This window comes from Bubalus bubalis, chromosome 16 (genome assembly GCF_019923935.1).
Source record: "Bubalus bubalis isolate 160015118507 breed Murrah chromosome 16, NDDB_SH_1, whole genome shotgun sequence".
Taxonomy (NCBI): Eukaryota; Metazoa; Chordata; class Mammalia; order Artiodactyla; family Bovidae; genus Bubalus; species Bubalus bubalis.
Genome location: NC_059172.1, coordinates 62849745 through 62862661, shown reverse-complemented (window position 1 = coordinate 62862661; position 12917 = coordinate 62849745). Strand labels below are relative to the sequence as shown.

Below are 12917 nucleotides of genomic sequence, written 5' to 3'. Positions count from 1 at the left end.
TTTTATCATTAATTTTGATATTTATATTTGGTCAGGCATATTTAGATATCAATGATGTCCATAAGGATTGTTTTTGATCTGTATTTTTTAATTCATTTGTCTGTATGTCATTAGAGGAGTTAATAGAAACGTAAGGTAAAAGAAGTAATTGGGCAATTTTGTCTCTCTTTTTTTGAACTGTCATAGTATCTGAGATGACATCATAATTTGAATTATTTTTATAATCTGAATCAATTATTTTAGGGTGAACAGTAATTTTTTTAGAAGTCAAGCTAGATCGGCCAAGTAAAAGGCCGAAGGTTTGTGGAGGTAGGGGTCTAAAAAGTCTGGTAGGTATTTTAGAAGGGACTGTTTAAGGAAAAGGAAGAAAATCATTTAGGGCTGGTATATTGATGGCAGCACTGCTGGATGTTGAGAGTTTGAAGGAAAAGACGGAGTTTTTCTCTGTTTTTTTTTTTGTTGTTGTTGTTGTTGATGGGGACCTAGCAGAGTCCCCAGCTTGCAGTTTTTTGAAATAGGCATTTTTTAAACATTTTTAGATTGATATTTTTCGGCCCAATATATCTCTTTATGGCAATGAGGGCAGATTTTTGGAGGTTTTTTAATAGTTTAAAAAATTTTTTAAGTAGTAGCCATTGTTATAGTTAACATCTGTATTTTTCGAGGTTTTTTTTTAATCCTAAATGGTGATAAGCCTTCAAAAAATCAATAATAGTCCCAGTCTCATGAATTGAAGTGATAGCTCTTTGACATTCCTGATTTGTATTTTCATAAGTAAGTGGGTTTTTTTTGTATTTTGACCTCTTTTTTGATAACATTACAGGAAATAGCAGTTTCTAGTCTAGCTAAAAAATCAGCATAGGCTTCATTAGGCCCTTTCTCAATACACATATTTTGACATAACTTTGGTGCAAGATGAGCCAGGGAGAACAGGTTCCAGACAACAGTCTCTGGGCAAGATATACTGTTGCTGTGTAATCAGTGGTACAAGTCATGAGATACAAGTTCCCAGGCAAGATTTGCTACAATTATAATTACTAACATAGAGCCTAAATAAAGCATTTCCATGAGTAAGACATTGTGCTGTGTATTAGTTCTGGACCTAAAGAAAGGTCAGTTTTCTGGCAAGATACATTGTTGCACAAGGCTTAAGGAAAGCGTGAGTGAGAATGTTTGCTTCCTCTTCATAGGGCCCTGGACAGTCTGTTTAAGCTTTAACTCTTTCATTTCCTCCTGCTTTTAGGAGAATATGCTTGTTAGGGAAAGGGGTGGAGAAATCATTCTGTAACTTTTTCCTGTTGGAAAGGGGTGTAGACCCTAACTTGTTTAGACAATATATTTTCTTTATCCTCATATTGAGGATCTTTGATCTAGGGGCCCCAAGTAATAGTTGGAAGAGCCTGTGGCAATCATAGGAGCTTGAATAATCATTTGTAACTTAAATATCTCAAACCTCTTAGATAAAAAATTCATTATATAGTTACAGATACAAAAAGCAAACAGCAAGAATAAGAGGATTACAATTATTACAGTCAAGATAGTTTTCCACCATTTGGAGATAAGCCTCTATTTGCTGACGTGAAACTGAAAGTCTTTGAACTTTAAATAAATGATGAAGTAAAGTAGAAAAATGGTGGGGCTTTCCAGCCATTTGTCCCATAACCCTGCACTTACCTGACCTCAATAGGTCCCAGTCACTCTTTCCTGAATACCGTGAATTCCAGGTCCTTGTTTGGGCACCACTTGTGGTCTTCTTTACAGACCGGGGCCTGGTAGACCGGAGTTGATGAAAAGAAAGAGGGAAAAGGAGAGAGAGAGAGCAGTATCTCTCGGGTTATGTGGAAAACCAATAAAGCCCGTGCACAGGACTCATACCACTCGCGAAGGCACAGGGTGTCCTCTCAAGGAGGTCTTGAAAGCCCGAGCGAGAAAGTGAGCTCAGCAGGCTTCCACGCTCCAGAGAGAATGAAGACAGAAAGAAGGATGTGGGGGACCCAGGTCTCTAGTGGAGCAAGGGTGTTTTATTAGCAGAAATGTGAGCTTATATATCTTTAGTAAAATGATTCCTCAGCTATTACAAAGAATGAAATTCCATCAGTTGCAACAAAATGGATAGTCTAATACATACAAGGTTGCTGACGCTGAAAAGAGTCACTGAAGGGAGTTACTGAAAGGAATCCAAGCAGGTAACCTTTCCCATGATCTCAGTCCTGAGAAATGCATGCAGCTCTACTTGTTCCTGGAATAGGAACTGATAAGGAACAGAGAATCCTTGAGAAATGGCACACAAAGGAAGAAAAGTGTGACATATTGGGTTCCTTAAAGTTGAACCTGTCCTGACAGTGGATGAAACTGGAGCCTATTATACAGAGTAAAGTAAGCCAGAAAGGATAACACCAATACAGTATACTAACACATATATGTGGAATTTAGAAAGATGGTAATGATAACCCTACATGTGAGACAGCAAAAGAGACACAGATGTATAGAACAGTCTTTTGGACTCTGTGGGAGAGGGCAAGGGTGGATGATTTTGGAGAATGGCATTGAAACATGTATATTTTCATATGTGAAACGAATTGCCAGTCCAGGTTTGATGCATGAGATGGGGTGCTTGGGGCTGGTGCACTGGGATGACCCAGAGGGATGGGATGGGGAGGGAGGTGGGAGGGGGGTTCAGGATGGGGAACACATGTACACTCGTGGCGGATTCATGTCAATGTATGGCAAAACCAATACAATATTGTAAAGTAATTAGCCTCCAATTGAAAAATAAATTTATATTAAAAAATAAATTATATCCTGTCACTTCCTTCTGGCCTGAAGAGTTTCTTTTGAAAGATTAGCTGTTAGCCTTATGGACATCCCGTTGTATCTTATTTGTTGCTTTCCCCTTGCTGCTTTTAGTATTTGTTCTTTGTGTTTAATTTTCATTAGTTTGATTCATATGTGCCTTGGTGTGCTTCTCTTTGGGTTTATCTTATATGGGATTCTCTGGGTTTCTTGGATTTAGATGGCTATTCCTTTCCCTTGTTAGGGAAGTTTTAGACCATAATGCCTCAAATATTTTCTCATACATTTTTTTCCTTCTCCTTCTGGGACTCCTATAATTCAAATGTTGGTATTATTCCAGAGGTCTCTGAGACTGTCCTCATTTCTTTTTATTCTTTTTTCTTTATTCTCCTCTGCTTCAGTTACTTCCAGCATTCTATTTTCCAGCTCATTTATCCACTCTTCTGCCTCAGATATTCTGCTATTGGTTCCCTCTAGTGTATTTTTAATCTCAGTTATTGTGTTGTTCATTGCTGATTATTTAATCTTTAATTCATTTAGGTTCTTGTTAAACATTTCTTGTATCTTCTCAGTCCCTGCCTCCAGTCTATTTATCTGTGCCTTTGTTGTATTTCCAAGACTTTGGATCATCTTTACTATCATTACTTAGAATTATTTTTCAGGTAGAATGATTATTTCCTTTTCATTTGTTTTATCTCATGGATTTTTACTATGTTCCTTCATCTGCTGCATGTTTGTCTGTTTTTTCATTTTGTTTAATTTACTGTATTTGGTGTCTCCCTTCTGCAGGCTGGAAGGTTTTAGTTCCTCTCAATTGTGGAGTCTGCCCCCCATGAGTGGGCTTGGACAAATGCCTTGTGAAAGTTTCCTTGTTTGGGGGTCTTGTACCTGTGGTCTGATGAATGGAGTTGGATGTGTCTCTCTGAAGGGCAGTGCTGTGTCCAGTAGTATGTTTTGGGTTGTCTGGGCTTGATGTGGCGTTGGGCAGCTTTTCGGCTAATGGGCAGGGTTGGGTTACTGTTTTGCTAAAGATTTGGCATGAGACATCCGGCCCTGGAGCTTGTTGGCCTTTGGGTGGGGCTTGGTCTTAGTTTTGAAATGGAGGCCTTTGGGAGAGCTCTCTCCCAATGGGATCGGGACTTCTCTGGTGGTCCAAAGTCCTGGACTTGGACCTCAGGGTTCAGGCCTGACCCCTTACTGTAGCAACAAGACTTCACAAGCCACACAGCACAGAAGAAAAAACTCCAAGACTGATGGAGAGAGCAATACTCAACAGCCAAGAACACCTAAGAAACTCAGACACTTATAAAGAAAAAAGAGGGGAAAAAAAGAATAAAAATAGGAGTCAAAAAAAAAAGAGAGGAATCAAGTCAATAAAAAAATCCCTAAGTGAAAATGAATGCTTAAAAACTAGACTAGCAGATATACAAAATCAAAAACATTTTAAAAATGCAATATAACTAAGTGGTACTGTAAAAGTAGGAAAAAATGAATTTAAAAAGAAGATGCTTTAAAAATGGGAAAAGTAGGTTATGAAAAATAAAGGAATAATATAGAGAGAATAAAATGAGAATATGAAAAAGAAAAAAGAAGAAATAGGAATATATATATAGAGAGAGTGGTAGTGAAATAATGACCTTGTGATTCTTTCATTTCCTCTCCACACAGGTTTCTCCAGTCCCTCTGCCTACTCAAAAAGTCCTCCAATATTTCTAGGAAGGTCTCTGGTTCTGTTGTTGGCAGTGTGGAATCAGCTCAGACTCAGATCAGATCAGATCAGATCAGTCGCTCAGTCGTGTCTGACTCTTTGTGACCCCATGAATCGCAGCACGCCAGGCCTCCCTGTCCATCACCAGCTCCCGGAGTTCACTCAGACTCATGTCCATCGAATCAGTGATGCCATCCAGCCATCTCATCCTCTGTCATCCCCTTCTCCTCTTGCCCCCAATCCCTCCCAGCATCACAGTCTTTTCCAATGAGGCAACTCTTCGCATGAGGTGGCCAAGGTACTGGAGTTTCAGCTTTAGCACCATTCCTTCCAAAGAATTCCCAGGGCTGATCTCCTTCAGAATGGACTGGTTGGACCTCCTTGCAGTCCAAGGGACTCTCAAGAGTCTTTTCCAACACCAGTTCAAAAGCATCAATTCTTTGGCGCTCAGCCTTCTTCACAATCCAACTCTCACGTCCATACATGACCACAGGAAAAACCATAGCCTTGACTAGGCGAACCTTTGTTGGCAAAGTAATGTCTCTGCTTTTGAATATGCTATCTAGGTTGGTCATAACTGTCCTTCCAAGGAGTAAGTGTCTTTTAATTTCATGGCTGCAGTCACCATCTGCAGTGATTTTGGAGCCCAGAAAAATAAAGTCTGACACTGTTTCCACTGTTTCCCCATCTATTTCCCATGAAGTGATGGGACCGGATGCCATGATCTTCATTTTCTGAATGTTGAGCTTTAAGCCAACTTTTCCAGATCTTGCCTTACTCCAGCTTATGGTGGTGGTGATCTTTAGTCTCTAGGTTGTGTCTAACTCTTTGCAACCCCATGGACTGTAGCCCACCAGGCTCCTCTGTCCATGGGATTTTCCAGGCAAGAATAGTGGAGTGGGTTGCCATTTCCTCCTCTGGGGGATCTTCCCAACCTAGGGATCTTCCGAAACCCAGAGTCTCCTGCATTAGCAGGCAGATTCTTTACCACTGATCCACCAGGGAAGCCCCCACTCCAGCTTGTACTTGCTCCTAAGGTCCACAGTTGCCCCTGAAGCCCACAGTCTCAGGCTGATCATGGGGATATCATCCCCTGCACCTGTGGCTGCAGGGGTGCGTTTCCCTTCTCTCTTTGGCTCACACTGCCCCTGGTGTTCAGTTTTGGTTTGGGGTCCGCCTCTGTCTGTAGGTGGCCCTCAAGACACAGTTAGGGTTTGTGGGGAGTGTCGCGGGGCCTGGACCTGGGAGGTTGTCCCAGGCAGAGGCAGATGTGCACTTCCCCAGGGCAGTGGTGTCAGGTCGTGGGCCTCTGGGCAGCGCCAGGCTGCTCAGGAAGATGTGGGCAGTGACCCCTGTGCCAGCTCACAGCTCGGTGGTGGAGACCGTAGGGTCCTCCCGACCTCTGGCACTGGCGGCGGCTTTTCTACCTCTGGAGCTACAGGCCGCAGCCGGCTTGTCCCCTGATGGCTCTCCCGAGGGCAAGGGTCCTGCATCCTGCACCCGCGCAGAGCTAGAGCGTTCCCACAGCAGTGATGCATGTGCCTCTCTGGGAGGCCCGGGCTTTCTCCTGGACTCCCTCAGCTGTGTCGTACCAGCCCTTTGAGAAGATCTTCACAGCAGCCAACCCTGGTCCTCTCCCGGGGGTCCGACCCTTGAAGCCTGAGCCTGAGTACCCAGCCCCTACTCTCTGCTGCGAGGCCCTGTAAGCCGCTTCTCAGCTGGGACATGCTGCTCGGCAGCAATCTCTGGGCTGAATTCTCTCCGTTCTGCCGTCTGAGCATCTGTTGTTGCATTCCCCTCTGAGGTTCTTAAGCTCTCTCTCCCCTGTCCCCGCCTGTGAGGGAGTTTCCGAGTGTGCAGAAACTTTTCCTCCTTCACGTCTCCCTCCCTGAGGCACAGGTCCCCATCCCGAAATCCTTTCTCTCTCTCTCTTTTTAATCTTTATCTTTTGCCCTACTTCATTTTGAGGAGATTGGCCTGCCTTTTTGGAAGTCTGGGATCTTCGGTCCGTGTTCAGGTGGTGTTCTGTAGAAGCTGTTCCACATGCTGAGGAATTCTTGATGTATCTGTGGAGGGGAAGTTGCTCTCCCTATCTTATTCCTCCGATATCTTAAGTTTGCCTCTAAATAGGTTAATCTTGATTGAATGGTGATGCAGTGTGAGAGGGTCATTGGGAAGTCAGCTTGGAGATACAGAATGGGGACAACTGGAGGAGCCTTGAATATCAGTTTGATTTTTATTCTTTAAGGGCATTGATGAAAATAATCAATAGACAATCCATAATAGGAATACAAAAAAGTTTCATTTGAGCCAAACTGAAGACCATAGTCCAGAAGACTGCCTCTAGATAACTCCGAGGAACTGTTCCAGAGAAGCACGGTTTTCAGCACAGTTTTATGTCTTGTCAGAATAAAGAACACCAAACAAGTCAGGGGTACATTCCTTCCTGGTTTCAAAAAAACCAGATCAGCACATACACAGCGAGTCAGTATGACCTAGGCACCTGGGAAGGGATCTTATCATTGAAGGAGGATCAGCATTGGTGTCCCAGGAAGACAGGTATTTAATCTTTATTTTTAATATGGATATTCTTGTGATCACTACACCCTTTTCTTTAACAATTAAAGCAGATGTACAATATATATATATGAGAAGCCACAAACAGGCTATTTTGGTTATAAGGTGACAGTGTCATGAGTGTGATGGTGGCCGTGGAAATGGAGTGGCTGGAGAAGTTTGGAACTGATGTGTGTGCTTACTGTGGTGTCAGGCATTTTGCTAATACTTCTTACATTACCTCTGTTTCCCCTTATAACCACCCTGTGGGGTGACCATACTAGTTATCAACTGTTGCATAACACATTACTCCAAACATCGGAGCTTACCAGCACACATTTATTATCTCACATTGTTCACGTGCCAGAAACCTGGATGTGGCTTAGCTAGGACCCCTGGCTCAGAGTCACTCATAAGGCTGCAGGCATTTCAAAGCTTGACGGGGAAAGATCAGCCTCCTTGCTCCCTCATGTGTTGTTGGCAGGATTCAGTTCCTCTGGACTCAGGTCTCCATTCCTCCCTCCCTTTCTTGCCCTGTAGGCCTCTTCATAGAGCACCTTGCTTCATCAGGGTGAGCAAGTGAGAAGGCAAGGAGAGTACCATCGAGAGTGAGAAGAGGGGGTGAGGAGCGAATCAGGGATGGAGCCAAGTTGGGGGAGTGTGAGTGAGAGAGTGAGCACTAGCAGGATGGATGCCAGCGTCTTGTAACCTTATCACTTTTATGTGTTTTTGTTCCTTAGAAGCAAGTCCCCAGATCCATGTCACACTCATGGGGAGGAAGGTATTAAACATCGTCTAGTGTGTAACGTGTTACCAAGACTAGCAGGAGGTGAGGCTGGGCAGGTCGCCACAGAGTGTGTATCATGCCCTGTTTGATCCCAGGGGAGTAAAGTATATTTCACTTCACAAGAGTGAAAAAAGATCTGTGATATGTGTCCTTTTTATTTTTTAAACCGCAACCTTTTACATTCTTCCTGGAAATGGAATTGTCTTAAAGATGGGAAGCAGACTGTGCTCATTTAGCTTTTGTTACGTCTGGCATATTCCTAGTCTCCCTTGCATATAGAAAAATCCTTGTTAGTTTCACACAATTTAACTATATAACAAGATTCTGCTGCAAGACAGACATTCTGGAAAATGCCCCACATAAACACTTATCTCTCTGGAGAGAACTGCTTTCACCACAAAAGTAGCGTAAAGTGATTCTTGCGCTGGAAGATTTTTCAAAGCAGCAGTTATGCTTTCATCAGTTAGCTTTGCTTCCTTCAAAATCCACCCACTTGCTGCTCCCAATATTCTGTCATCATCTAGACAAAAGTATTAATCATTAGAAAAGAGAATTAGAATTCCTTTCCCCTTCTTTTTCCTTTCCTGGTTGTTGGCTAAAGAAATGACATCTCAGGCATGTATTCTGATTTTTTTTTGCCACTTTATTTTTTTAATTGAAGAATAATTGCTTTACAGAATTTTGTGGTTTTCTGTCAAATATCAACAAGAGTCAGTCGGGCATGTATTCTTAAAGATACTCAAGAAACAAGTCCTCAGTACTGAAGCCCAAGTTCACCCTCATATAACCATTTACTAGTCAATGAAAATTCCCAATTTTGTACGATAATAAGTATGGAGATTTCCCTGGTGGTCCAGTGGTTAGACCCCACACGTCCATTGTAGGGGGCACAGATTTGATCCCGGTTCAGGGAACTAAGGTCCTATAGCTGTGCTGCTGCTGCTGCTAAGTCGCTTCAGTCGTGTCCGACTCTGTGCAACCCCATGGATGGCAGCCCACCAGGCTCCCCCATCCCTGGGATTCTCCAGGCAAGAACACTGGAGTGGGTTGCCATTTCCTTCTCCAATGCATGAAAGTGAAAAGTGAAAGTGAAGTCGCTCAGTTGTGTCCGACCCTCAGCGACCCTATGGACTGCAGCCTACCAGGCTCCTCCATCCATGGGATTTTCCAGGCAAGAGTACTGGAGTGGGATGCCATTGCCTTCTCCATAGCGGTGCAGTGCAGGCCAAAAAAAAAAAAAAAAAAGAATTAAATTAAAAAACCCTTTTTCACTTTTCACAAATGTCTTAATGAATGTGAGCACTGTCCTGGGGACAACCTGAAGAAATAGAGCTAGTGTGGGCTTTTACTTTTTAAAGTTTTTATTTCCACAGATAGAACCACATATGGGTAGTTGGATGTCTTGTGGACATCTCAAACTTACATTTCCAAAAGTGAATTTTTAATTTCTCCTTCAGAGTCCCCTCTCTTCCTCCAAACTTGTTTATATGGCTAACTTTGTCTTCTTGGGGATTTTCCATTTCCATTTGTGGTTTAACATTTGTTTTAGTCCTCAGCTACTGATTTAAGTACAGAGAAGCTAGAATTCTGAATCAAGGGTCTTTTAGTAAATTGCTTAGCACCCTCACTCAGGGGATCACTAGGGTATTCCCTTTATGGTAGGATAGACAGTGAAGATTGGTGGGTAGTTATCGTCCTGGCTAGTGGAGAGTGGGTTTACTCTAGGCAGTGAGGTCTCAGCTGGTTTTGCAAAGAATGCCTTTTATCATTTCATCTGTTTAGCACCTAGGAACAGGGTTCCTTGTGGAGTATAGAGCTAACAGATCCATGGCAACACTGAGGCAATATGTGTTTTTTGGCAAACAGGCTCAATTTGTTGCCATAATAACTTTCAGTAATTCCCTAAAAGCAGTACTGGGGGGAACATCAAGGCTTCTCTTGTGAAGGAGAAAACTATGTTTAGAAAAGGAAAAATGCAACCTAACCAGATTGTGGGGTATAACATCATCCATTCGTTCATTTGAGGTTGTGTTGGTGTCTGTGTAGTTAACTAACAGGTTTTTTGTGTTGATTGATTTATTGTGAATTAGCATTATGTCAGCCACAATGTGTCCAGTGTCTCACTCATCAGGCCCTGTAAGGTAGGAGTCAGCCCCAATTTACCGTGAGGAATCTGAGGTTTAAATAGATCGAGTCTTGTTCAAAGTGACTTAGTAAGTACAGAGCTGGGATTTGAACCTAGATTGGTTTGGATTAAAAAAAAAAAAAAAGAAAAAACTGATTCAACAACTTTCAAAAAGAATCCCAAACTCTTTGCATGTGCTTTATCTACACATTTTATTTTAGCCAAAGACTTTTTGAGTTTGTTGGACTCAAGCATCTGAATCTAAAGTTATTTTTACATATAGGTTATATATGTATGCATCGATAAATATACAGATACTTTTGCATATGTTAAATTACTTCCCAGTTATATCAGGTATATACATTTAACTTTATCTATATATATGGATGTAACTTACATAAAAGTGGGGTGGGGGGTAGTCCTTATGTCCTGATTTCACTGCTGTGCCATATTTAAACAAACAGTCCAGCAATCAGAAGTAAAGTATTTCTGATTTTCACTTGTATCTCTTGAAGGACATTACTAGAACCACTTTGTAAGCAAGAGCGCAATGCCAGGGACATATCCCGTAGCCCCTACTTTTAGTCCATAGAGGCTCCAAAGCTTTCTGTCTCAGGCCCTACAATACTTGACCCAAACTTTGTCTTTGCTTTCTCTTTCCCCACCCTCTCCCTTTATCCAGATCTCTATTATTTAGGATAATTTAACTCCTTTAGCCATTATTTGGATTCTTTACAAGAAGAGAGAGCCTAGGAGCTGATCCAGAAAGCTAGAAGACATTCTACTTAGAAGTCTGGGGGGTGGAGGTGAAGATGAGGCTGGAGGAAGAAAGATGGTGAAAAGTCAGACATTAGCCATGTCTTTTAATAGTTACAAACTAGAAATTTTAGTCCTTGTTATGGGCACCATTTTCACATATTATATTGTTATAACACTTGGCATCAATGTACTATTTGTGATACCCTTTGTGGCATTAAATAATTATATAGTACTTGCTTTGTGCCAGATGCTATTCTGGCTGCTTTATATATATTAACTGATTTAATCTCCATAACAACCAGTAGGCAGCTACTATTTTTCTCTCTGTTTTAGAAATGAAGAAACCAAGGTACAGAAAAGTAACTTATATGAAGTCCCACAACTAATAAGTGGTAAAATGAAATTGAGCCATGCTGTCTGGCTTCAGAATTTATCCTTTAAGACAATTGCCAAAACAACCTCTCTTATGAAATAATATAATTTTACTTAATAATATTTTCAACATTTACTTTAAAAAATAATGTGGGGGTTGATAGACAGTAAGATACTATCTACATTTCCTCACTGTTGTAATCTTTTTCTTGCTTGATGGTTGATATTCTAGTTGGATTGTTAACTAGATCTGGAACTTTTCTCATGTGTGAAGGTCTCAGAGGTAATGGGCTTTGAAAGACATTAATTTTCTTTCCCGGGCTTTCCAAGGGGCTCAGTGATAAAGAATCCACTGCCAGTGCAGGAGACGCAGGAGATGCAGGTTGGATCCCTAGTCCAGAAAGATCCCCTGGAGTAGGGAATGGCAAACCACGCCAGTATTCTTGCCTGGAAAATTCCGTGGATGGAGAAGCCTGGCAGGCTGAAGTCCATAGGGCTGCAAAGAGTCAGACATGACTGAGCGCAGCACAGCACCATTTTCTTTCTACTACTTTCTCAGAATGAATAATCACTTCCCTTAAATGGGGAGGCAGTTGCTGTTTCTGACACAGGATGAGAATGCATTGAATTTACAAAAAAAGAAGTTGCAAACAAAGCACACACATGGAAGAACAAGGGTGGGCAAGGGAGGGTGGGAGCGATAAACTGTCCATCTCTTTCTGTGCATTAAGTGCAGACTGTGGGCTTCCTTGTCATTGCCTGTGTTTTTTTTTTTTTTTCTTTTTGGTGTATCACTTTCCCATTAGTGAGGATCAGGAGTAGCTATTCCTGAGACCGTGAGCGTACATACTCCTTTACTCTTCTGCTGCTCGCGTCGTGCTTGCCACTTATTGGATTCACTTAAGGAGTGACCAAGAATGGCAAATACTAGGAGCAGGTTCTGCTTCAATTCCTGCCTCCTGAGCCCCAGGAAGATATCACTAGTTGAATATGAAGAATTTTTGATCCTAGATTTTGCTTTGGAATCCTCAACAGTGTTCCCAGCAGCCCCTGCCAATCAGTCAGGTATGACATAAGGTACACCTACTTGGCATCTCTGACTAGACCCTTAGAACTAGTCTGGGTGTGACCAAGAAATCAAAATTGATGCTTGGAGGAGGACTGAGATATCACCTGGGGGCCAGCCTTGTATCTAACAGATAAAAAATCTGAGGCAGAAGAAGGTAAAGTGATTTCTTTAAGGTCACATTTCTACTTAGCGGCAGAAGTGGAAATTAATTGGTTTCTTGTCTCCTAATGCAGTGTACTGCTTGTCTGAATTCATCTACACCAGATTTCTTTGAGTCTAAACATTTTCCAGTTTCAGATAGTGTCTTTGCTGAGGCTCCAGTATTTGTCACCTTCCACATTGAATCTGAGCTGAGGCATCAGGTTGGGCGATGAATGACAAATATGAAATTCATTCCTAGCTTGTTGGGTTGGGGTTCACTCACTGCAACTTATCTTGGAGATGGTGGCAGAGAAGTGGAGGCTGGAGGAGCACCGCTGGAGCATGCAGCCTGCTTGTCGTGATGGCGAGACACACCCACACCCTCTCCCTGTCATTTGACCCAGGGAAGCTGGTTATTCTGGGGCATCCCAGGTGATGTAGGAGCCGCTCAGGGAGCCCTTAAGGTGTTCTAGGTAAAGGTGCAGGCTCTGAAGTGGTGTAGCCCACTCTTCAAAACCCAGCTTCACTACCTGTTCACTGAGTGACTTTGGGAAAGTTATTTCTCTCTCTCTCTGCCTGAGTGTGCTCCTCTGTAAAATGGCTCTAT

At 42.3% G+C, this 12917-nt stretch overlaps 1 long non-coding RNA gene across 1 annotated transcript in view; it reads left to right on the top strand.

Moving 5' to 3' along the window:
• Positions 1–5483: 5483 nt before the first annotated feature.
• Positions 5484–12917, top strand: part of LOC123329822 — a 32542-nt gene continuing 25108 nt past the window's right edge. Inside the window, exon 1 of the long non-coding RNA XR_006545413.2 lies at positions 5484–7886. This is a non-coding gene — a long non-coding RNA (uncharacterized LOC123329822). The remainder of the gene's footprint in view (positions 7887–12917) is intronic.